Source organism: Ochlerotatus camptorhynchus, unplaced genomic scaffold, assembly GCF_037179485.1.
Source record: "Ochlerotatus camptorhynchus isolate MF236.1 unplaced genomic scaffold, CSIRO-AGI_Acam_v1.1 ptg000251l, whole genome shotgun sequence".
Classification (NCBI taxonomy): Eukaryota; Metazoa; Arthropoda; class Insecta; order Diptera; family Culicidae; genus Ochlerotatus; species Ochlerotatus camptorhynchus.
Genome location: NW_027040741.1, coordinates 1327107 through 1354421, shown reverse-complemented (window position 1 = coordinate 1354421; position 27315 = coordinate 1327107). Strand labels below are relative to the sequence as shown.

General features: G+C 40.1%; 1 pseudogene; it reads right to left on the bottom strand.

Annotated features, from left to right (window-relative positions):
- Positions 1 to 2569, bottom strand: part of LOC135704939 (uncharacterized) — a 39665-nt pseudogene extending 37096 nt beyond the window's left edge.
- Positions 2570 to 27315: the final 24746 nt, after the last annotated feature.

The window sequence follows — 27315 nt, the reverse complement described above, 5'->3', positions numbered from 1 at the left end:
CAGATAAGATTCAAGTTTTTAAACACGTTTGTTTTTTCGCGTTTTTTACGCTTCATCGCAGCTGTTTTTACTCGCTTCTCCTGTCGCAAATTTTCACGTTCCTGTTTCCTTATGGCCGATTCCTGACGTCTACGTTCACGTGTTACTGCTTTCAGTTTCTCACCTTCAGCTTTTTCTTCAGCCTTTTTCTTCCTTTGCTCAAGAGTTACTGCTTTCAGTTTTTCAGTTTCAATTTTTCGTTCAGCACGCTTCTCAGCTTTTTCCTTCCTCTGTTGAACAGTGTTTATCTTCTCATCTTCGATTCGCCGAATCTCGTCTAAGCGTTCACCTGCCGTAAGTACAGGGTAAAATTTGCGCTTGTAATTTCGATGAACACGATTTCTTTTCGGAGTTTCAGGACATTCAAGGAAGGTGGAAATGCTCATCTTCCTTTTCATACCTCGTTGTTCGTTAGAAATATCTACCAAAACGTGTTTCTCTTGTTCAGTAACATGTGTACCTGTGCCAATGCTAGATGATTCTACTGAGCATTCTAAGGCATTGAGGGACGTATTGCTAAAAGTAGCAATGTTATCTGTAAATTTTATAATTTTATGCATCAAAATCTTTAATTCATACAACTTTAAATTTACCTGCTATGGCATCAGTTAAATTTATGGTGATATCGTGTGACACAGGAAAGATTTTAACACATTCGCTTAATCCAGTATTGCTTAAATTATCCGTATATAATTCAAGCGCTGTATTCCAGAGGTCGTTGTTTAAAGCTGGTTCTGATTCGCTTATCACTTCCAAAGAGATGCATTCTTGAATCTCATCTGATCTCTCATCGAGAATTGGCAGATTAACTATAAAGTTATGTAAAAAAAAGATCAATGCTTGTTTTTATGAAAATAAATCACGAGTTACCTGAAAAGTCCTGAATTTGCTCAGTCGTGAGACTTAGATGATTATCGTCAGATTGATCCGAAACAGGTATTGAAGATTGGGTTTCTAAATCAATCGTACCAGCAAGCAATGGTGACGAGTGAAATGGTTTCAACAGTTTTTCATACATGTTCTTGATGACAACCTCATCATCGGTCAAATCATTGTTTCTAACAAACTTTTGCAAACGCTTTTCACCAATGTCCTTCAAGGCGAGTTCAATGATTTTGAAAGGAATGAGCACAGAATTCGTAACATACGAAGGAAATTGTGATTCTGAAGATGTGGGAGCAACAATACTATTGGGCAGTACACTTTCTTCTCGACATACCAATGATGCCTCTGGATTGGGAGCAGATACAGCAGACTTGGCAATGCACTTGCTGTAGTCAATACTGTCTGGATTGAAGGGGTACAGCCCACACACTTTAAATCCATTTATAATGCTGTTTTTCACGATTCCTCGTTTCATCGCCTCCTGGAGAACCGTACTGAAGTAATTTAACGTGAGAATTTCTCCATTATTTGAATCATGCCACTCAGATACTGCTGCCTTCCACGCATTCTTCAAAGGTTTAAAGATGGCTACGTCAGCAGGCTGAGTTATTCGTGTGGTATTAGGATACAATACTATAAGTATTATTCCTAAATCGAGGCACAAGTCAGCCACATCTACAGCCATGTGGGATGAATGCCCATCAACAAAATAGATTACTGGGAATGTTACACTTTTTTTTCAAAAGAAAGGGATAAAAAACTTTCTGAATATACAACTCGAAATTAGGACCATCCATTCATCCTTTGGCACTTTTTCCAATGCCCCAGTCCACTGGGAATGTCCGCAATAAGTCAGCACGAATCCTTTGCATTGGCAAGATGATATTCGGAGGTACAATAGAGCCATCCGCTGCAAAACTGAACATCACAGTTATGTTCGTGTGACTGCTGGCGTGTTCCACTTCATAAACATTACGACTCCCACGAGCAGCTAGTACTGCTTTAGTTTTGGGATGAAGGAAGAAAGAAGTCTCGTCACCATTATAGACCCTTGATGGATCGAGAAGAATATCGAACTGGTTTCGTTCCTCTAAGTACGAATCCACGTTGGTGAACCAGCTCCGAATATTACACTCGGATACATTAGCACTGGCTGTAGAAACAGCTTCTGGCGTTCGCAGTGAAATAGATTTATGTCGCTGGAGGAAACTGTTAAACCATTTACGCCCTAAAATTGCAAATATTTTTGTTAAATAAATATGCCACCATGAACTTAGATCTACTTACCAGGAGCATTGTTCGGAAAAGGATTTGGCCGCGATGTAGTATCAAAGAATGTTTTGATCTTCGAAAAGAGTGTTTCCTTCACGACCGGAAAACCCTTTCTCTGCATTTCTTTGAGCCACACCACAAGTTTTTCCTCTTCATCTTTCGACATCACTGTTTGCGGACCTTTCCGAGCCTTCTTGCTCCATTTGTCACTGAGGCGAAACCTGATAGTGGATTCCGGAACACCGAAGGATTTTGAAGCACCGTAAATGGTTTGTTTACCATTTTTAACGTTCAAAATACACTGCCGCACGATGTTCTCATCGTACTGCCGACGCTTGCGTGATGATTTTTTCTTTTGCCGTTCAGTTACCATGCTTAAAAGAAAAACACATTTCGCTAAAATATGCACTTCATTCCACTGCGTCCTAGCAAGAAGTACGGTCGACTTAGTTCGCGCTCCGCTATTTTGGAAGTTTTCTCGCTATTCGCTTGATTTAAATTGTCAGTTTTTTCTCGCTTAGAGTTCCCAGCTAAATAATTAACTAAAAGTGAGTTTTTTTCTGAGAAGAAAGTGTGTTTTCGGCATCATCGGAAGGAAAATTGTTTTTACGATTGCCAATTCGCCAACCATTTTGCGCACCATCGGTGCGTGGTAACGCATACCTGCACACGGATCATCGTCATCGAGTGTCAGCATCTGCCTCCGCATTTACACCGCTCATCTATCATCGTGTGTTCAGCTGAGTGCCGACCCTCACATAAGTACACACCAACGAAGACCACCCGCACACGCTGATCGAAGATCATCCACGCTGCGCGTCGCTCCGCTGCTGCCGTTTAAACGCTCGGTGGTAGTAGTATAGGATTATCAGATAAGTTTTTGTTCTTGTTTCTCTCTTTCGCCCACAGTTAAATTTTAAGTTTGTGTTCTGTGTTAGTAGTTTTTTTTTGTGTATTGTGTCCGAGTGATTATCGTTTCAGTGGTAGAGCGTTTTTCGCTCCCACTAGTACGGCAAAATGGACATTTTGTCGCAAGACGAAATGGACGTTTTGTCGGAAGATGACACCACTTTGCCACGCGATGGCAAGAAGGGTCGAAAACGTACGTCATCTCAAAAGAAAGATGATGTCATCCCTGGTTCATCGTCTCAGTCTGGCAAAGGACAGGCTCAGATAAACCCCCGATCGCGAGCCTATCCAGATGACTCGACTGGCCCATGGGTTGTCTACTTTCAGCCCAGAAACAAACCTTTGAATGTAATGCAAATTACTAATGATCTGACGAAGCGATACTCGGCCGTGACTGAAATCACGAAGGTTAGGCACAATAAACTTCGTGTCTCCGTCTCTAACCTGAAGCAGGCTAACGAGATTGCTGCCTCCCAGCTCTTCACGCTCGAGTACAGAGTTTACATCCCAGCTCGTGATGTGGAGATCGAAGGTGTGGTCACCGAAGCGAGTCTGACCCCCGAGATCTTGGAGAAGCAGGCGGTTGGCCGTTTCAAGAACCGTTTGCTTCCTCCGGTGAAGATACTGGATGTCCAAAAACTGGGCTCAGTATCTGTCAGCGAGGGTAAAAAGAGTTTTACCCCCACAGACTCGTTCCGTGTGACCTTTTCTGGTTCAGCCCTTCCTCACTACATCGAGCTGGGAAAACTTCGACTACCTGTGCGTTTGTTCGTTCCCCGGGTCATGAACTGCCAAAACTGTAAGCAGTTGGGACATACGGCCTCCCACTGTGGCAGCAAGGCACGCTGTTCCAAATGCGGAGAGAAGCATGGGGATGACACCTGTGCAGCTACCGCACCAAAATGCGTGTACTGTAAGGGAACTCCTCATGCTCTCTCGTCATGCCCGGTGTACAAACAACGCGGGGAGAAATTACAACGCTCACGCCATCGACCAACGACAAAAATCCCTTTTCTCTTTTGTCAGATGACGAGACTGACTCTGACTTGGCTGAGGAGGGAACTTCTTTCTGTTTTTCAGCACGGAAACGAAAACGCATCCGTTCGCGGAAAGTTGAGAATGAAGAACCCCAAATCAGCTTGCCCAAATCAAGGAGTGGTGGAAAAAAGGAAGTTTCTACTCCTCCTGGATTCAGAAGAACTGACTATACCCAGGATTTTCCACCTCTCCCGGGGACATCCAAAACCCCTGATGTCCCATTTTTAAGAACAGAAGCCCCTTCTTCATCTGGGTTGTTCTCATTTGATAAAATTGTGGACGATATTCTCAAGTACCTGAATATTTCTGATCCTCTCAAAAGCATTGTTCTGGCAATGCTTCCTACTGTGAAGACCCTCTTGAAGCAATTGACATTGAAGTGGCCCCTCATTGCAGCAATCATTTCCTTCGATGGATAATTTTCCAAACGAGGTCGGGGATTTGATCACTATTCTACAGTGGAATTGTCGAAGTCTTATTCCTAAATTAGACTCTTTTAAGTTTTTAGTTCACAATAATGATTGTGATGCATTTGCTCTTTGTGAAACTTGGCTCTCTTCAGATATAGATCTTCCTTTTTATGATTTTAACATTATTCGACTGGATCGTGAGGATTCGCGTGGAGGAGGGGTACTTTTGGGGATCAAAAAGTGCCATTCTTTTTATAGAGTGAATCTTCCACAATTTACAGGTATTGAAGTTGTCGCATGTCAGGCTATTATTAAAGGTAAGAGCCTTTGTATTGCTTCTGTTTATATTCCTCCTAGAGCCATTGTTAATCGAAAACAACTTTCAGATATATGTTCAGTACTTCCTGCTCCACGGTTGATTATGGGAGATTTTAATTCCCACGGTACAGGCTGGGGGGAACTGTATGATGACAACCGTTCTACTTTTATATATGACCTCTGTGATAACTTCAATATGACAATTCTTAACAATGGAGAAGTAACACGTTTGGCTGGACCATCTTCGAATGGAAGTAAATTAGACCTCACACTTTGCTCTAACTCATTATCGTTGGATTGCACGTGGAATGTGATCCAGGATCCCCACGGTAGTGATCACTTGCCGATCAAAATTTCGATTGCCAGTGGGTTCAATCCGTCGGAATCCGTTAACGTCGCGTACGACCTCACTCGTAATATCGATTGGACAACGTTCAAGACCGCGATAGAGGAAGCCGTGTCGTCGGTAGAAGGGCTTCCACCGTTGGAGGAATATAACTTCCTCTCCAATCTGATTTTGGACAGCGCGCTTCGAGCTCAAACTCGGCCGGTTCCAGGAACGTCTTTGCGTAGGAAACCTCCTTCCCCTTGGTGGGACCAGCAATGCACTGAGGTTTATCGTAAAAAGTCCGACGCGTTTAAGCTTTTCCGGAAACGTGGAACACCCGTGTATTTCGAAGCGTACTCGGCTCTTGAACGCGAACTCAAGAGCCTCATCAAAGCCAAGAAACGCGGATACTGGCGGCAATTCGTGGACGGATTATCGCGCGAAACGTCGATGAATACGCTTTGGAACGCGGCGCGAAGGATGCGTAACCGGTCTTCGAACAACGAGAGCGAGGAGTACTCAGATCGTTGGATTCTCAAGTTCGCGCGAAAAGTATGTCCTGATTCCGTGCCGGCACAGATGATTCCTCGCGAAACGACGAATTCTGTAGACGAGATCAGCCAGCCTTTTTCAATGCTGGAACTCTCACTCGCGCTCCTTTCGTGTGGCAATTCGGCTCCGGGGGCTGATAGAATCAAGTTCAACTTGTTGAAGAACCTCCCAGACGTCGCTAAGAGGCGCATGTTGAACTTGTTTTGTCAGTTCCTGGAGCTCAATATTGTTCCGAATGATTGGAGGCAAGTGAGAGTTATAGCCATTAAAAAGCCTGGAAAACCCGCTTCAGATCATAACTCGTATCGTCCCATCGCGATGTTATCGTGCATTCGAAAATTGTTGGAGAAAATGATCCTTTTTTGCTTGGACAAATGGGTTGAGACGAACCACCTACTCTCAGATACTCAATTTGGATTCCGTAGGGGCAAGGGAACGAACGACTGTCTCGCGTTGCTTTCCACAGAAATTCAGTTGGCTTTTGCTAAAAAAGAGCAAATGGCTTCTGTATTCTTGGATATCAAGGGGGCTTTTGATTCAGTATCCGTTGAAGTCCTTTCAGACAAACTCCACGCTTGTGGCCTTTCTCCATTAATAAATAACTTTTTGTACAATTTGCTGTCAGAGAAACATATGAGCTTTTCTCATGGAAACTCTACAGCTTCTCGATTTAGTTACATGGGTCTCCCCCAGGGCTCATGTTTAAGCCCCCTTTTGTATAATTTCTACGTCAGAGAAATTGACAATTGTCTAAGTGACAATTGCACGTTGAGACAACTTGCAGATGACGGCGTAGTGTCTATGACAGGGCCCAAAGGGGTCGACCTGCAAGGACCCTTACAGGATACCTTAGACAATTTGTCTACTTGGGCTATTCAGCTAGGTATCGAATTCTCCACGGAGAAAACTGAGTTGGTCGTTTTTTCTAGGAAGCATAGCCCAGCACAACCAAAGCTTCAACTTTTGGGTAAACCGATCACTCATTCTATGTCCTTCAAATATCTTGGGGTCTGGTTCGATTCAAAATGCACCTGGAGATCCCACATTGAGTATCTGAGACGAAAATGCCAACAAAGGATCAATTTTCTCCGAACAATTACCGGAACGTGGTGGGGAGCTCATCCGCAAGATCTTCTAACGTTGTACCGGACAACGATTTTATCGGTTTTAGAGTACGGTAGTTTTTGCTTCCAGTCGGCGGCTAAAACTCACATCATCAAACTGGAACGTATCCAGTATCGTTGTCTTCGTATCGCGTTAGGATGCATGCACTCGACTCATACGATGAGTCTAGAAGTGTTGGCGGGCATGTTGCCACTATCGGATCGGTTCTCGGAATTGTCCCTCAGGCTCCTCACCCGTTGCGAAGTTATGAACCCACTGGTAATCGAAAACTTTGAAAAGCTTCTTGAGCTGAACCCTCAAACTCGTTTTATGTCATTGTACTACGTGTACATAACACAGGATGTCAGCCCTTCACAGCATAATCCCCATCGTGTATGCTTATCCGACTTCGGCAATTCAGTTAGTTTTGATTTATCTATGACGCGGGAGATTCGTGGAATCCCAGAACATCATCATTCCATGATTGTTCCGTCAATTTACGCTGCAAAGTTTGGCCAAGTTGATTCCGCAAGATCGTTCTTCACAGATGGATCACTAATAGAGTCGTCGGCTGGTTTTGGTATTTTTAACGAATTTCATAGCGCCTCCCGTATATGTTGCTGAACTGGCGGCAATACACTATACGCTAGAAACGATCGCCTCACTTGCACCAGATCACTATTTTATTTTTACGGATAGTCTCAGTTCTGTCGAGGCTATTCGATCCATGAGGCCGGTAAAGCACTCCTCGTATTTTCTCATGAAAATACGAGAGCTTCTGAGTGCTTTATCTTTAAGATCTTTTGCCATCACCTTTGCATGGGTCCCATCTCATTGCTCGATTCCGGGAAATGAGAAGGCGGACTCACCTGCTAAGGTGGGCGCTATGCAAGGCGATATTTACGATCGACAAATCACCTACAATGAATTTTTCTTCATTTATCGTCAGCAGTCGCTCGTCAGCTGGCAAAATAAATGGAGTGAAGGAAGTTTGGGACGATGGCTATTCTCGATCATCCCTAAGGTGTCGAAGAGTTCTTGGTTCAAGGGGTTGGATGTGGGTCGAGACTTCATTCGTCTGATGTCTCGCCTCATGTCCAATCACTATTCGTTAAACGCTCACTTGTTCCGTGTTGGGCTAAAGGACAGCAATCTCTGTGAATGTGGACAAGGTTACCAGGACGCAGATCACATTATTTGGTCTTGTGCTGAGCATCGCGGAGTCAGATCTGAACTGTACGATTCCCTTCGGGCTCGAGGTAGACAACCTAATGTTCCAGTTCGGGATATTTTGGCTAGACGCGATCTGGAGTTTATGAAACTCATATATGTTTACTTTAAGAATATTAACATTAGATTGTAAGTTTTATTAACCTTGTGTTTAGTTTGTATTTTGTACGTGTGGGTTTTTTTTATGTTTGTTTTCAAGATGAATAGAAATTAGTTCATGTTTTAGGATTAATTAAATATTTGTATCGTAAACCACATTTCAAACCTCCCTCTCCCTTTTCCCATCTAAAAAAATTGTGAATCCCCCCACTAACCTCGAGACAACCGCGAGTATCCGGTCCAGCTCCTTTAACTTTAAATATAAGAAATCAATAATGTACAACAAAAATGATAATTCGGCTCTGTAAAGTTTATTCGATTGAGCCTGTACAAATAAAGTAATTAATAAAAAAAAAAAATAAAATATGCACTACGATTAGACTATAATAATGACTAACTTATATAAATATTTAAACTTGAAGATTAGTAGGAAGACAATAAATTTTCTCCGCCGCGAATGAATGGTAAACAAGAGCTGCGGCAGCAATTGTCAAACTTACAGCTTACAGCAATGCAGTGCGCCCGAACGTGCGGAATATACCACAACTAAAGGAACGTAATGTAATTTGTGTTCCAATAATGGAGGCACCAAATTAAAGGTTCAAATCAATTTATTGAACGATTTTCACATTCTGTATGGTAGATATCATAGTATCTGATGCGTAGGAACATATATATTGATATTATTTATGAAATACGGCATGAAATATCATTAAAAATGTGAGGCAGAATGTACAGAAAACGTTAGCGGTTGGTGCATTTAATCGTCAGCTGAATAAAAAATCATAATTTTTTGACACCTAGTGTTTTTAAGAAGGCAATAACTGTGATAAAAAGCATGAAAACGTTTAATGTTTGTTTTTTTTTATCCATTTTAAGTATAATTGACTTTAATTTAAAGATATAATATGTTTTTATAGCAATACCGCAACTATTGGTACTACCGTAACTATAGGAACATTTACCCTATCTATCATTTGAGCTAAATGCACACGCCTTACTTACCTTCATAAAAGAGCATTTCAGAGAGCGTAACCCTTTACGTCAACGGTGAATTGTTAGTCGTACAAGTACTTTTTTCTAAGTGTGAAAACTATGTTGATGTCCACGCATACTTCGAACGAATAAAATCATCTAGTTAAGATGTTGTACGGATACATTGACACATTTGCAACAACCTAGTTCTGTACACATGACCTGCGCATTGTCAGCTCTTGAGGGACGACCAGCTTTTGCGTATCATAAGTGCAGACTGCTGCTAAGCATATTGGTTCACGGCTATTGATAAAAGATCGATTTAAGATATTGCATTTTCGGTATTAACTCTTGCGAAATCATGATGAAGTGTGTATGTAACAAATATGACTTTTATATGATTCTCCCGATCAGCGTAGTGAGTGGTGCACTACATGAACGTACAAACGTACTGTAATTACAATGGACTGTGGAATGTAGCGTACATTTTTTTTCAGTATGAAATTCAATTCGAGATGATTTTCAAGTTTCATTTCATTTAAAAGAAAACAAATTTAGTTCAAAAATTTACCGATAATAAACTTATAAAATTATTTTAAAACCCTTCCCACATCCACATAAAAGAATCTGTTCATGTGGTGAAACATTATAACATTCTTTAGGATTTTTGTACTAGTCTGTAATAGTATATTACGTTTCCCGATTGGGAGCACATGTAAAAAATCAGCTCAATTAGTTGAAGAAGAGCCGAGAAATTGCGGTGGGTGGACTATATCACCCACTGCGTTCTTCGGGGGACTCCTGTACTTTACTCAGGGAAGTTGACAAAATATTCATGTTCTAAACGACCTCTACTGAATCAGGAATGGAACCCGACACCTCCTGTATGGCATAATACGCTTTTACTGACAAGGCTATGACTAAACCCAAAGTTTTTAATTCAGGTAAAGACTTTGAACCAAAATTATGGCAACATATCAAGAAGACGCGTCATCGGCCACTCAAAGGAAAGTACTCCGAACGAATTTGGTAGCAAAGACTCCCACCTCAGAAGAGAGGTTTGTTTATGCGATCATTTTCTATGGTTTGCATCCACCTTCGCTCAATCGCAGTGCTACTGTATCTGTCGCTTGTATTCGGGCAAAGTTGACAGCCTTCTTGTTTCTTCGATCAAAATCAATACCTCGGTTTGTTTCTTTTGTAAATTTTGAATCCTTTCACGGGCTTTACTTTTTGTATTGTGTTGCCAGTCGCTTTGTCGCTCGGATTGCCCGTAAAAATTCATGCGCCCACTCAGAACCGATATTGTTCTTTTAGGAGATATTCATACGCCCTAGCTGTTCTCGAAGCAGACAGAACAGGCAGTAGCGCCAACAACAGATTGCAGAAGGTAAACCATTGCCAACGAAACCCCGTGGAGGGATATCCTAATTGAATCGAACCGAAATTAAAATGTGGCGTAACGCAAGCAATCATTTTTTCATCAGTTGTTTGTCCAGTCAGCCATGTGAGGAATCATTTAGAGACCTTCGATCGATGTCTTCTGTCGTGAACTGACCGGGGTTGCAAGTCTCGGCCATTTGTCGCAACAAAGACCATCCGGAAGGCAAATGCACAACCGTGCGCAACAAGATTGGTCAAATGACTGGTTCAATCATGCAGAAGCCGAAACACATAAGCCTCGGCTCGTTCACGCGTGTATGTGTGTGTGTTTATTTAAATCATCGTATTAATGCTCCACGCTAACTTAATTCTACTCAAATTGAGAATGGCGTTACTCAACGCTCAGCCTTTTAGTTTTAATACATTCATATTGTATTGTTATCATGTTGATTATTATTATTATTATTCCATACCAAACACTATCTACCACATCTTCAACAAAACAAATCGTTGTAAATTTCACCAGCATGGAATTGACAGACAAATTGAAGAGAATACACATGCGTTGGAATATCATGTGCCGAAACAGGAATCAGATTCATTTTCCAACTTTGGAAAAGTACGTTGTTTTAGTTGTTTTAACAGCCTTGATGGCAGTAGGAATTGATTATGATACTGTGAATATAAACTGTGCAATAAATTGGAGATCTCAACGCTTGGAGATCGAATTCATCGGTGTCATGGAGCAGGAAATGTTTTCTGCATCTGACGTTGAACCGCAGGAGGAACTAACTTTAATTGAAACTGATTAATGCAATTTAACGGATGATAGCGAAACTGCCAAAACTAATAATGCTACTGCAGAAGATATCGATATTGAGTCTATCTATATAACATGCCAAGCATGCACGACGGAAAGCAGACACACCTTTTGAATTCTCGACAACAATGAAATTAAAATAATCAAAAAAGCGACACTAATGTCGATGCTGACATCCGGTCGTAATAGATTGTCCGCCGACAGACAAAGGCGATTCATTAAAAAATAAATAGGGGAATTTACGTATTCTCGGCAACCTAAGCAGCGACCTTCTTTCTATAGCCTTTTTCTCTAAGGAACGCACACATGTGCAGTATTGGTTTGTTTACAATCTTTTGCTGCCAGCTGCTCTAACAATTTCAGTCGAAAGAATTGTCAAAAACTGTTTTGAAACGCTTTTACAAAGCTCCAATTTTCTCTAGTGAGAGCGAGTATTGTCGGCAACCAGTTTTTCTTCGGCAACCGTTCCATTTGAACTGCATGTAAATCTGCTGTTCTATTATCGGCAACTCGAAATCAGCTACAATTTGTAGTGCGTGTGTTTCATTTCAAGAAAACCTTGCTAGATTGCTTTTTCTCAGTGGTAAAAATATAGTCAAATTGAAGCTGAAAGCATAAAGAATCGTTTTCATGCATTCAGCGAAGTGTTTTCGTAAGAAAATCCAGTGAAAATAGTGTTTCAATCTGGGTTGCCGAAAATAGTCTGGCATGCCGAAGCCGTCATTTCCCCTATCTGGCTTTATAACGAATATATGCATCTATACATATCCCTTTATCTACGAAGCTGGGCACTAAACGAGCCTAGAAGTAAAGAAAACACAATAGTATACAATTTCGTTATGACTAGCAATGAACAGGTTACAGTATTCCTACCCGAATAAAACCTCCTTTCATCAACTTAAATAGATTTTCCTGTATGTAATTATAAACGAATATGTGTTATCAAAAATATAGTGCCTTGAAAAAAAGTTCTCAAATTCTCAATTATTATTCCCTATTTATTTATGAACACGCAGATGCACATGTAAAACAAGGAGAAACAATCGAAGTTGAAGAATGGGTGGAGGGTCTTATTTGGGTGGGATGACTGTAGCCTGTCTTTTACCAACACGGAATAAAAAATAAAAAACATCGACACGCCTAAGCCTCCGTACATCCTCGGTGGAACACAACACTTGATCTTGCTGGCCGTCACTACCGAAAGCCACTCCTTGTCCTCCTAAATTCGACATTACTTGGTACTTTGGTACATGATCTCAATATACACGTTCCGTGGTCGTTTTCGCTTGATTCGCCATGAGCCTGGCGAGATTTGATGCAAGATTTTGTAATGGACGAACAGCCAGTGCCGAAGCTTTCGTCTTCTTCTTCTTCTGCTTCTTCTTCTTATTCTTCTTCTTATTATTCTTCTTCTTCTTCTTTCCTTTATTTAACGTCGGTCTCTGTTCCGCAATCTAGTGCCAATCACCGACGGACATCGATTGCCATCCATTGACGGCAATCGAATGTGCAGGAAGGCAGCTTCCACACCTGCGTAGGATATCGCACCCATTCATCAACACACATGGGCCGGGACCAACGGCTTTACTTCCCTTCCGACCAGAGATTTTTATGCCTCAGAAAAATCCCACCGACCTCGACTGGGATTGAAACCAGACCCATTGAGGTGAGAAAGCAGTCACGCTAACCACTACACCACCGGCGCCGGCTGTGCCGAAGCCGAAAACGAAAAACTACGCAAAAATGATGATAAACAGAAAGCTGCATCAGTTATCATAAACAACAACGGTGAAACGGCATTGAGTGCACGGTGTACGCTATAGAAGGGAAGATATTCCGGTAAATGACATTTTCATAATGACGTCACTCCTTTCCTTTCCGTAAACAAACGGAAATATTAACGAAGTCGATATTTTTAATTTAATTTTTCATGCTAAATTTTAAGAATAAGAGCCTAGAAGAGCCTTTTGCTGAACAAAATGAAGTGAATTTCTGTGTCTGCAATGTATTTACACTGTACAATTCGAGTTATTCCCCTGCACACTATTTAGAGATAGCAATGACATCATTAGTCGACATTCAAACTTGATGTTTACAACCGAGAGTATATTCTTCTTCTTCTTATTCTTCTTCTTCTTCTTCTTCGCATTTTCAAGCTTATTGCTTATTGCATATTAGCTTATTGCGTGCTCTCAACTTAGTGTTCTAGATGCACTTCCACAGTTATTAACTGAGAGCTTTCGATGCCTGTACCATTTTTGCATTAGTATAATTGTGTGGCAAGTACAATCATACATATGCCCAGGGAAGTCGAGAAATTTTCCAACCCAAAAAATTCCTAGACTGGACCGGGAATCGAACTCAGCCACCTCCACCGCCTTTACCGACTGAGCTAAGGGAGGCCCCGAGAATATATTACCTTGTTTACCGTATTCGTTATAGCTACACTGTTTAAATTGTTTACTTTGTAGCTTTCCGTTTGACAGTTAATATCATTAATATTTATATTAAAAACTATAATAACCACTAATTGGAGCAATTTTTACACCAAATATTACTTCAGATCAAGTTGTACTTCCCCTAGGTTGCACCACTTTCCTGGCCATTTTACTGTCCATTGGACCAATTTTACGACCGCTCTCTTCCTTCTTTTCGGACACTCAGACGCTTCTTGAAGGATTTTATCACACGAGACACAGTTGTATGTACAAATCCAAGCTTTTTAGCGATTCATCGGTGCACAGAAAAAATCTGAATATTAACTATCGCGTAAAAACTCCCTTCGTTTAATTTTGAGCTATACTTGGCCTAATCGTTTACAGGCTTGCATACAATATTGCTAATTTATGCGATATTTCGCCTAAATTTACACGACATATCGCGTAAATGTATGCCAAATCTAATTTAATTTTGTTAATTTTATGTGTGCTATATCTGGATTTTAATTGTAAGTGTACAACATTTCTTCACGGACAATTTCTGGATTCGATGACATGACTGGAACTACTGTATGAATAACTAAATAATTTCTCGTTTTTTACTCATCCGGTTTAAAAGTTACAGAAGATTGTCGGTGTGCCATTTTTATCGAATACACCCTTTATTTAAAAAAAAATCTGTAATAGAATCTTACATTTCCCGGTTGGGTGTAGGAAAAGAATTCTTATGTATAGTATAGTCAGAGTATCATTGTCTAAGCCTCTAAGGAAGCCATATTCCTAGCTTTTAACGTTTCATATGAGAGCGTTTAGCCTGTTCTTAACTTAGTGTTCCATGCAGCACATCCACAGTTATTAATTAGGCCAACCAATGCTTTCACTTGTATATTGTGTACCAAGCACAATAATACTACTATGCTCAGGGAAGTCGAGATAATTTTCAGCCCGAAAGATTTTCCGAAATCGAACCCACTGGCTAAGCTATATGAAGCATACAAAAATGTGACAAACATTACTCCATAATCTTAAAATTTTAAATTTCCTCCTTACACTTTAAACAATACCTTCATCACAATCATATGCATGAAAATGCATATTTGACAACGCTGGCCGGAAATGAGAATCCCCGCTGGGAAGGTAGTAAGAATTCCTGTATGAATGCCAGTGCATTGCAAATCCCTTTGTGTCATGCCAAACAATTTGTAGCATTGGCCAGGTTCCACGTATACCCTAGTAGGGCGAACTACCTACATCTTCTCCAGGAATATAGGGAGACAGGACATTAAACCTACGAAAACGATGACGACCGTTGACGACGAGATGCGAAGTGGTGAAGGCGACGCGCACACAGCGGGAGTTATTCTCTCAGTAAAATAGTGCAACCATCATCTTTTGACAAAATTCCACTCCTTTTGCGGGTTCTCGGTTGGTATTGGTAGCTTGGGTGGATGCCGGCTGACTGGAAAATCCCTTTTGAAGCATAGAACAATAGAACAATGAAAGGCGGTATAATGAGCGTTCCTGCATATCCTTCTGACATACACAAAGATTTTGTTGGCCTGAAATGTTATAGTCCGAATTAACCACTTCTGGGCAGGGTGGGCGATGAAAGGCGGAAGTATGCAGATGATACAGGCGGAAACTATGTGATACCATCTAAATGCTAATGGAGATTTAAATGGGCTTTAAGGAGAAGATGAAGCAAGTTGGCAAGTTTTACGATATTTGGTGGTTCCAGCAGACAGAAGAAAGACTTTGAGCTACAAGCTCCACCACGGCAGATCAACGGGCAAGCTGTGCTCTTTTCATCTTGTTCCAGAGGGGGACGACAATGCGTGTGGCGGTTCAGCTTCCCAGCAGAGCCCTAGGAACGCAGCACTTTCCAGAAAATGTATATCATATTTATTATGGAAATATGATTCTGCTCCATGGGAAGCATAAAAGCTTGAGACTTGGGCAAAGTTCATGGGAGCTAAAATAGTACAAAGTTTCAAGGATAATGCTCATCATTACTTATGATTTCAGTTTGAAACAAAGTGATGTTTGGATGGATGTTGAAATTGTCTGCTTTTTCATAAAAACAACTAGTTGTTTACTTACTATCATTTTTTTCTGTAAATTATTGCTTCACAACCAATAGTGTTATTTATTATAATATGGTTTAGATTTTTGTAAAAATAATTTAGTTTTTAGAAAGATAATGATTTTTTTCCTTGATAAGTTTTCGGTCGATATTGTTTTCCATACTGAGCCCCAATGATTCCTCCACCAGTGAGGCATCTCCCACACCTTGACCCTACCTATCGACCTATCAACTCATGAACCGGGAACCAACGGCTTTACTTTCCTTCCGAAGGAAGGCGTGATCAGAGACGTTATGCCTCAGAACATTCCGGCGGCGCCGATTGGGATTGAACCCAGGCTTGCTGGGGTGAGAGGTAATCACGCTTACCACTACACCACCGGCGCTGCTAACGCTAATTGTAATTTATTCAATGTTTCCTGAAGATGCGTTAACAACATTGTTTGATCATGTGAAATTATGTTTGAATGATGGATAATTAGTTCGAATTTCAAAAGTCATATAAAGAAAGTTATCATAGAAACCATTGAGTCACTAATTGTTATGGTCTTTTGATATCTCTTTTTGATGTTAATTTGAATTGAATTTCAATACATTTGAATCCATCCACAAAATCATAGTTTTTCATGAATGAACCAGATGAGTTTTCAGCACTGTTACCTTTATTCCGGAAAGGCCATAAATTCAAAACTATGCGATACTTTTGTTCGCATTGGGCTGTGCTTAATCTTATGAGCGGTAGCTATTCATCATCCGCAAGCATTGCGTTGCCATATTTATTGATCGGAACACGATTTTATTATTGAAGTGCACATACTTTTTTCCGTTTCCATTTCAACGACCACCATTTCGCTCGGCTACCCAGATTGCGTTGTTGCCGAAGTAAAGAGTCATTTTAAACTATAAGACAATAAAACAGATTTATGATTAGCCAGGTGAGTTATGGTTTGTGCGCTCCTGTTCCTATTTCGAGGGTTCAAAGATACGCATGGATAAGCCACCAATACCATGCAGTAAGTAAATAAAATCGTTCGTTTAGTGCCTAAGGGCACTGTTCATCTGATTTCTCACTAATGTTTTCAAAAGTTTTCTTTCTTTCGATTTTGACAAATTCCATTATGTCCAAACATTCCAAGGATTTTTAGGTCTGCGTCCAATAGGGTGCTTTATTTAAAAAAAAAGTTCTTTTCTTAACCCAATTATATGAGTCAGTGTCAGTCAAAACTTTTCAGAGGTCATGCCGGTTTCAAGATTGTATGGGGATTACTATGGAAGAAGTTTAAGTTTCTCAAATATCGCTTTAACTTTGGTTATAGCTGACAACACGCTTTAAAACTGTAATATGTGGCTGCTGTGACAATGATTAGCAAGCGTGTTTGTGTTACGGTCGATAAAGATCTAAAAATATCAAAATATGAAAAAAAAAATTCAAAATTCAAAATTCTTAAATTGAAAGACATCAATTTCATCACTACGGCAGCCTGGATTATCGTTGTCATGGCAACCACATATTACGGTATTCAGACAACTTGAACCAAAGAGAGAGCGATAGTAGTTTAATTAAAAAAAATCTCATATTAATTCACCATAATCTTCATAAAGGGTGATACGGTCAAAATTTGGTCAATATCAACTTGACGTATTTCTTTCAATTTTGCATTTAAAAAACCTGAACACACCTCATTTTAAAGGTGTGTGTGTGTAGAATGTTGCTCCTATTTTGATTTTGGAATTCACTCTTCAGTTGTCAAAATGCCGTCCAAGCAAGAAGAGCAGCGTATCAAAATTTTGCTCGCGCATCGCGAAAATCCGAGCTACTTGCACGCAAAGTTGGCAAAATCGCTAAAAGTTGCCAAATCAACCGTTACAAATGTAATTAAAGTGTTTGGGGAACGTTTGTCGACAGCCAGGAAGTCTGGATCGGGGGGAAATCGAAAACCGGAAGCCGCTGAGACGACAAAGAGAGTTGCCGGTAATTTCAAGCGAAACCCTAACCTCTCTCTCCGAGATGCCGCAAATAAGCTGGGTGTATCGTCTACAACCGTGCATCGAGCCAAAAAACGAGCCGGACTATCGACTTACAAGAAGGTAGTGACTCCAAATCGCGATGATAAACAAAATACGACGGCCAAAGCGCGATCCCGGAGGCTGTACACGACGATGCTGACGAAGTTTGACTGCGTGGTAATGACCGACGAAACCTACGTCAAAGCCGACTACAAGCAGCTTCCGGGACAGGAGTTTTATACGGCAAAAGGAAGGGGAAAGGTAGCAGATGTTTTCAAGCACATGAAACTGTCAAAGTTTGCAAAGAAATATCTGGTTTGGCAAGCCATCTGTACCTGTGGCTTGAAAAGCAGCATTTTCATAGCTTCCGGGACTGTCAACCAAGAAATTTACGTGAAAGAGTGTTTGAATAAACGTCTGCTGCCTTTCCTGAAGAAACACGGTTGTTCCGTACTGTTTTGGCCGGATTTGGCATCTTGCCATTACGGTAAAAAGGCCATGGAGTGGTACGCCGCCAACAACGTGCAGGTGGTTCCCAAGGACAAGAACCCTCCCAACACGCCAGAGCTCCGCCCAATTGAGAAATACTGGGCTATTGTCAAGCGGAACCTAAAGAAGACCAAAAAAAACTGCTAAGGGCGAGCAGCAGTTCAAGGCAAACTGGCTTTCTGCGGCGAAGAAGGTGGACAAGGTGGCTGTACAAAATCTGATGGCAGGGGTCAAGCGTAAGGCCCGGCAATTCGGATTTGGAAAAGCGGAAGCCTAACTGAATATTTTTCCTGAATTTTATACTAATTGAACTTGAAAAAGAAATTTAATTTGATTTTTTAAATAAACGATTTCACCGATTTACACGCGTTTTCCCTTGACCAAATTTTGACCGTATCACCCTTTACAAATTCGCAATCCTCATACAATTAGTACAAACTTCTTATCAAACCGTTTGCGCATCCTTTCCATCAACTTTTACCATTTTAGCACAGGCTCATATTTTGGAGTTATGCCCTGCCCGTTGGTTTAGTGAGGTTTAGGGCGTGTGTGATTAGATGACACTGGTCATTCTTATATGCAATTCACTTTAAAAGTGCGTTCCATATTTCATCACATGTAGTTTCATAGCGTCTGAAGAAACGTGGCACTTGCAAAAATCACTTGAAGATACGGTATGACGGAACATTCATACTATTTGTATACAACACAAGTAAATGCTTCGAGAAATTAGTTAAGATCATAAATTAATAAATGTAGGTATTAATTGCTAGTCAAAAAAAAATATTTTACATTGAAATATCGTGTTAAATTTAAATGAAATCGTATTGTATTTAAATGTTCCCTCATTTCATATCGCCTGAACCATTCCGATCGGCCATTTCGTATATATCTATATCTTTTCCGTTAACACGGAGTCAACAAAGTAAAAGTGAAAGGAGAACAGGAAAATGGAGCACATACGATACGATAATGGAGTGATTATCGTTGAGAAGAAACCGGAAGATGCCCACTGTCTATTTTCCGCGCCGGTGTTACAGTTTTATAAGACGCTACTAGGAGCTCAAGATGGGTACATTGCGTTAGGCATACGGACGTTAGGCATAATGTAAGATAGGCATAAAGGACGTTAGGCATAATGGACGTTAGGCATAATGAGTGTTAGGCATAATCTAACTGATGAATTTCAGAAGGATGATAATGGGAACCGTCTTATTATTGCTGACACCGGTGACAATAATGAAAGAGTCTTAATTTTTGAGACTCATGAAAACTTGCGACATCTTGGACAGGCAAAGTATTGGGTTGTACATGGTTCGTTTGCCACAGTTCCTTGTTTGTTTTGGCAACTCATCACTGTTGATGCAATTGTCGCGCCCTCACATCAGCAGACGGTTCCGCTAGTTTTCATTCTGATGACAACAAAAACAGAATCTTTGTATCGAAAAGTATGGCAGGAAATCCTGGAAGCAGCAGGTATGTTTTTTGTTATTGAATGAAAAACCACAGAATTAACCATTCTTGATTTCATGAGCTGTTCTTTGGCATCATATTTTATTCAACCTTGGCTGTTTTTTTTTGTTATTGAATGAAAAACCACAGAATTCACCATTCTTCATTTCATGAGCTGTTCTTTGAAGAAAACCATTTCTTCTTTGACAATTGTAATTTGCGTGTAAGAATAGCATTACAACAAATATATGATTTTTGACGTAGGACTACGTCTTTGATTTCTATATGGGGGTACACTTTGTGAAAACTGAAAATGAAACATGTAATAAATTAAGAAAGATTTTGAACGTTAATAACTTAGCTGCCCCTGGTCCAATTTCAATAATTTTATCACCAATCGATCAGAAATATGGCTACGCTTCCGAATGTTCAACAAGAAACTATTGAAAAACTGGTAAATGTCCAGCATTGTTCAAAAGCGTCGAATTAACTAACAAATCCACCAATTACCTACATCCATATGCTGCTTCCCCAGCACAGTCGTCAGAGAGTAGTAAGTAGACGAAACAAGTCGAAGTGGCATTCGCCTTCGATCCTCGGGCGCGTGCGAATAGGAAGGATGGAACTGCGTAATATTTTGCACACTCATCGCCATATTCAGAACCAAACGCAAATTCTTCAAGATAACTACCATCCGTCGTCTACACGGTTAGAAAAAAGTACCCAAAATTAAATTCTTTTCACTCATCTCGGCACTATAGTGCAGGAACCCAAAAGTAGGTAAAGCGGGTCAAAGTAGTTTTCATTTATTGTGTGCAGTTCGTATGAAATTTTCCACTGGCTTTTTAACCAAAAGTAAGTTAGTTGTACCCAGCAGTAGGTAAATATGATTATACTCAATGTTGGGTTCCCGCACTTTACTACCCCTGTTGGGTGGTTTTGCTTCTCCGTTTTTGACAACATTAGAAGGAGAAAAGGAGACAAACTAGTCAAAAGTAGGTAAATGTGAAATTTCCGTTGCGTACTTTTTTCTTACCGTGTGGCTCGCCGTGGCGGTGTCTGACGTATCTCCGGTCTGATTTACGAGATGTGCTGAAGGTGTTCCTGAAAAATGAGACGCACTCTGTTTGGTTTCGGAGGTTAAATCATCACCAACTTTGGCAACAAAACGGCTCTTTTCAGGGCCACCAAGCTTATTACAGTAAATAGTAGGAATAGAATTCATCTGCCTGTTTGTCCATATTCAGAACCAACGACCACACAAAATGCTCATGTATTCAAACTGGAAGCAGGGGTACACATTATTTTGATAAACCTTGATCAACTTTGAATCGCCACGGCAGGATATTTTCTATGGAAGAAGCAACAATCTAGCATCTAATGCGACGAAGACGGCAGGAAACATTTGTGAAGCCGAGTTATTTACGAAAGAGAGTGTCGATGAAGAGAATCGATCAATGTAGATAGGACCTATTGAAAAGTGACGCGAGATTTGTTTTCCGTACTGAGCTCCAATACTACCGACGCCAGGGAGGCAGCTTCCACACCTGGACCCTACCTATCGACCCATCAACTCAACCGGGGACCAACAGCTTTACTACCCGTAGGAAAGCGTGATTAGAGATGTTATGCCTTAGAACATGCCGGTGGCGCCGACTGAGATTGGACCCAGGCCTGCTGGGGTGAGAGGTAATCACGCTAACCACCGGCGCCGATATCTTTCAAGGTGATATCACGACGAATGAGAACGACCCAAATTTGAGTTTAGTTATCTCAGAAATAAGAAATAAAGTGCAGGAACTCAGCGATGAGTAAATTTGCCTCATGTTTTCCCAGGTTTTTCCAGGATTTCGCATATAAGCCCTTTTTGGCTTAATCAGCTAATCTAAGGATTATGAAGAGAATTCTATTCAGCTTACTTATAAAGTAATTAGCCGAACTTCCAAGTTCACATTCGATGTTTAAGCTTCTAACAGAATGCTATTTCACGTTTAAAAAAAGAACTAGAAAGTTCACAAAAGGTTCGTTTAACCGTTGGAGGGAATGCTATTCAGCCCTAAAAGAAAACTTGAATCAAATAACAAACCAAAATAGAAAACAAATATATCTATTATTTTGCTGCTTACCGCCTTCTCTTCTAATTTATTATGAGCTGCTGCGTCGTCGAAAGATAAATGTTTGAAATATGGTCAAATATTTAATTTAAATTACTTACCGCAAGTCTCGAACTCGAGTCCTCCTCTTTGAAACCAAGATACATACCACTGCTCTATGTGAACGAAGTGGAATATCATATGATTTTACTCGTTGTGTTGATTTCATTCATAAAAATGGTTTTCAGAGTAGCCAAATCTACTTTCAAGTTCCGTAAGAACTATTTTTGAACTTCAATGTCTCTAATTAGTTCATGTAGAACCTTATCTGAACTTGAAAGTTGCCAAAAAGTTCATACGGAACTTATTGTGAACTTGCATCGTTTGACATTTGACAACTTGTTTTGTTTTCCGCAGAAGTTTTCAGTAACCTCGAAAAGTACGAATCAACTTAACTTAATTGTATTATATTTATTTGTGTTGAGACTTGTTTTATTCGGCAAATCATCAAGATATGGTAGTGGAACGCAAACCTCAATGAAATTTATTAAAAAGCAATGTATTTTTTACTTACATAAATGCCATTCACCGTGGTAGAAACATTGAACGCTCGAAGCTGTAAGGAGCTTTGGGTCGTTCCAGATCAATGGCTGCGGAAATCAAAAAGTGGACACATTTTGTTCTGGCCAAACGCAAACGGTGATCCGTGACGTAAAAAGTTGCTAGAGGTTCGAAACAAGTTCTTTATTCACTTTTTGGAAACTTCACAGTTCAAATGAACGGGACAAGAAACTGTGTGTACGTGTAGTGCCTTGTTAATCAGCAAGAAAGTTCCACGGAACTAAATTTGAACCAGATGTGAACTTTTGCGATCGTTTCTCTAGTAAAATCCGAACTTTAGGTTGCTTGGGCATGGATGTCCTCTTCAATAAAACGGCCCTTTTCAGGGCCATCAAGCTTCCATCAGTAAAGAGTTTGAATAGAATTTATCTGTGCTTGTTTGTCCATATTCAGAACCACAAGCCCCAACGACCACACAAAATGCTCTCCAGAGTTGTAATCTTGTAACCAAACATGGAAGCAGCCCAACTAAAATTTTTCACAATGTAAACGCTTTACTCATTTCATTTATACAGCCTCAAGCTGTATTCAAACGTTATACAATATAAGGAAACCTTTACTCAACCTCTATACAAGTAAATCTGGCGAACTTAGTCAGCTACTTATGGCTGTTGGAACGGTCGGGAGAAGCTCTTATTGCATATCCATTAACGCTTCTATACAGCTGTTATCCTGCGCTGTTTAGTTGTGTGTGAACTTGAAAGGCGCTTATTCAACCTTTTCCCGGTTATCCAATAATCACTTCACAGCTTTTTCTTGAAACCGGGTTAAATAATGTTTACGCTTTTTATGAAGGAATTTATTGAGTTTTTTTTGCTGTGAATCAAATTAATCGAAATTAGTTACAAATCATCACCAAATTATTCACCCAGCACCGGAACCTGGAATCGAACTCGAGACGACCTCATTGGCAAACCTTGACTCTACCAACTGTGCTACGCCAACACTTTGAACTTATGTAAACAAATCAACATTCCCTTCTACAACAAAATCGCTGAGTAGAGGCTTTATAATAGTGCACACGAATCACTTTTCTCGACTAGTTATAAAAGAGCAGAGTAAATCCGCACACGTCTAAAAATAAACCTAGTTGACGGTGAAAATGCTTCCGAAGTTGCTCTAGCACAGTTTATAAGCTGAGAACAGGTTGTTTAGTTGTTGAAAAAGCACTTTTGATGTTTATGTTATTCAGCAAGAGTGGTTGGTTGTGTAGAAGCCATCAAATGAGTAATATATTCACTTTGTTAGCTTTGTTTTGCAGCTACAAGTTGAAAGTTGATTAGTATGTGTATAGAAGTGACATTAGCGTTTATTGGCTGATGTTATTCAGTGCGACTGACAAATTGAATAATGGTTGTGAGAAAGTTGAGTAAAGGCTCTCAAAAACTATTTTGCTAGCTTTTGCTTGTAGCTGTATCTGCAGCTTCTTTTCAGCTACTTTACAGCACAACGCAGGAAAAGTTGGCTTACAAAGCTGAAAATGTTAGTTGGGAGGGGTGCAAGTGATTTTGATTGATTTTCTCAATCAACTTTCTATTTGAAAAAGATTACTATAAATTTGGTATGCCTACAATTCAAAAACGGAAAGAGTTGAGATAATAGATAATTGATCAATTAAAAGAACTAAATGCTCTTCACATTTATTCCGTCCACTAGCGGTCCTACGTCAAGCTTCCGTTCGTGACCCTAGACACAGACCCTTCTACTTTTTTTTATTTCTAGATGCGATTGATTTCAAGATATAGTTCAAAACTATGCTGAGTTTTCATCGCCAGATTACTTAACCGCTATCGCTACTAATCTTGGATCTAAGTAAATATGTAGCTACGTCACTTATGATATGATAAATAATGGATTCCAAACTGTGCTTATAAAAAAACTATGTTTGTATAACTTGTATCGTCTTTTATTCAACGCTTAGCCTAATTTAAGCATTGTTTACCATGCTCGAAACAGGTTACTAAAGTTATTTCATGCCTAACTAGAGCAAAACAACTGTTTTTTTAGATACACCCTAACTCAATTCATGAAAATAGCTCTAAATCAGTCAATACAAAAAAGTTTTTTTCATAAAAAGTTGCTTGAAAATTACCTCAGCTATAACTTTGCCTAAGAATGTATACCTTAATTCAACACAGCTGACGCGTTGACAGAACGACGTAAAATCAAGTAGTGAAAAAATTGCAATAACGAGGGGTGCTCCGGTTGCAAAACAATTCTTGGGGATGTGCATGATAGAGGGTGCTAATGTGCATGCAAAATACGCTTGACGATATTTTTTGAAGAAGATATAAATCTGTTTGTCTGTGGTTTAAGGTAATTAATCAAACTGGAGGGTGGCCTATAAGATTGCAAAAACTTTTTTCAAAATGAAGAACCCTAGTGTCCAACTTACCTCTTTTTCTCCAAAATATGAATTGAAGACGCACATTCCCTGAAATTCTAAATTCCAACAACTCTTACAAAACTAAAATTTACCATTTTAAATTCGAATATTGGTATACATATTAAACACGGACGCATTGTAATAGTACGTTCAGACTGCAGAGTTTTAACGTGTTATAGTGCTATTTTGTTGTTGGATTTTGAGTTGCAATTATTTGACAACCGTTATAACATGTTCTAGCTGGTCAGTCTGGCCAGCGTATAAGCATATACACTGTCGTAAAAAACACCAGGGTTCATTAAAGTGTAAAGGAATTTACGCATTTACCTGTCTGTTAAGAGGAAAAATCGATTAATTAAATTATTTAATGTATGGCCCAAATTCTCAAAATACATATGGCTTACTAGCCCGCTCTGCCCTATGAACCGTATCTTTTCCCTGTAAGCTTTAATTCTCCAGACTTGAGGCAGTGACGGAAATGAAAGCTGACGAAGGGGATTGGATAAGCAAGAATAAAATATTGCTCCCGGTCATTATTTATTCTAATAATATAAAATCCGCCACCAGCATAACCGCGACGCTACATGCGATATTGTATTTATTATATATATTCATTCCGAAGTGGCAGGCAGTACACGTTTACTTCTACAATGTAGCATCCCGCGAACAGTAAAATGGTTTCACAGCGAATTTCCTTCAAGGAGTAGTGAGCGAGGAAACTTCTAGGAAGCGCTTTGTTACGGTACGATTTGTTTGCTCGGCTGCGAAAATCTTGTATGATACTCATTCTATGCCAGCATATAGGGACTAGGGTTAGCGAATAAAGGAGACTTTGCAGGTTAGGTTGGATTAACGAGAAGCTTGGTTTTCTTCCCCTGGTCTTGTAGTTGGCACTGATAGTCGGATGGCTTCCGGTTCTGTTCCCTTGATTATCCGGACCTGGGTAAAGGTGATGGTGGAAAATTCCCCGGTGCCTAGCAACTGTAAGCATAATGGAGATGCTTGGCTGGTCCGCACATAAATAATTAAAGATTAACTATGTTACACCATAACTTTCCAGTTGCAGCATTTAATACGTTGAGTACAAACTGGCTGGTTAGAATTAGTGTAGCGCACTGTACGTACATCAGTGTTGGGATTTTTTCAATTTCAGTTCAAAACTACCTTTGAAAATAAGTGTAGTGCATTATCATTATCACACTTGTCAAAATTATTGAATGGTGCTGTTGAAATGGTGATTGAATGGTGCTGTTAATATCAAAATCACTAGTACACTGTTGATGCTGAATGCCTGAAATCTGATTATATTTTTGGTTTATACTATATGTAGCTGAAAATGTCTAGTCATTGTGAAATACATGAAACCAGTATAGTTTTAATAATATTTGGATGATTAATGATCATTATCATTAAAATCATTGATATTTTGAGATAGAAACAACAGTTGGAGCATTGTTGTTAGAGGAATGTATAGGGCAAAAAGTGATTTTTGATTATGGGTATGATGGTTATTGGCCGTTGAAAGAAACAAGAAACTACCCAAAGTTCCGGCTGCACTTGTGCGGATGTGTCTAAAGTGATCCTGGGCTCTTAATTTAAACACCATTACACTTGTTTTTGAATTTTCATCTGATTTTAGGTGCCGCACGCTGGGTTTTGGTCCAAATCAGAAACTGGCCACTCTGCCTGGGGTATCCGGATATGTTCAATGTGGTCCTGGGCACTTTATATAACCATAATTGCATTTTTTTTTTTAATTCTCGCGTGATGGGTTTTGGTCCAAACCCCCTGGGGAACGTGGAACATATACGGATGTGGCCAGTTTGATCCTGGACGCTTAATATAACCACCATTGATTTTATCTTGAATTCTTATGTGATTTAAGGTTTCACATCATGGGTTAAACATGAATCAGGCCGATTATAGACTCACGACGGTCATATCTCTGGAGGCAGCGGCGCCGGTGGTGTAGTGGTAAGCGTGATTACTTCTCACCCCAGCAGGCCTGGGTTTGATCCCAATCGGCGCCGCCGGGATGTTCTGAGGCATAACATCTCTGATCACGCCTTCCTTCGGAAGGGAAGTAAAGCCGTTGGTCCCCGGTTCATGAGTTGATGGGTCGATAGGTAGGGTCCAGGTGTGGGAGCTGCCTTCCTGGCGTCGCACACTGGGGCAGATCAGTGATTTTCTCGGAAAAAATTAATAACTTTTGAACAAAGCATCCAATCAGAATACTGTCTTCAGTAAAGTTGTTTGTATTAGTTAAGCGCTTCTTTTGAATAAATTAATTAGTTCGCAACTTGGTCGTAGAGATGGCGCGCGAATCTAACTTTTGAATAAAGCATCCTAGACGTATGGTGTTTTCAACAAAGTTTTTTATCTAT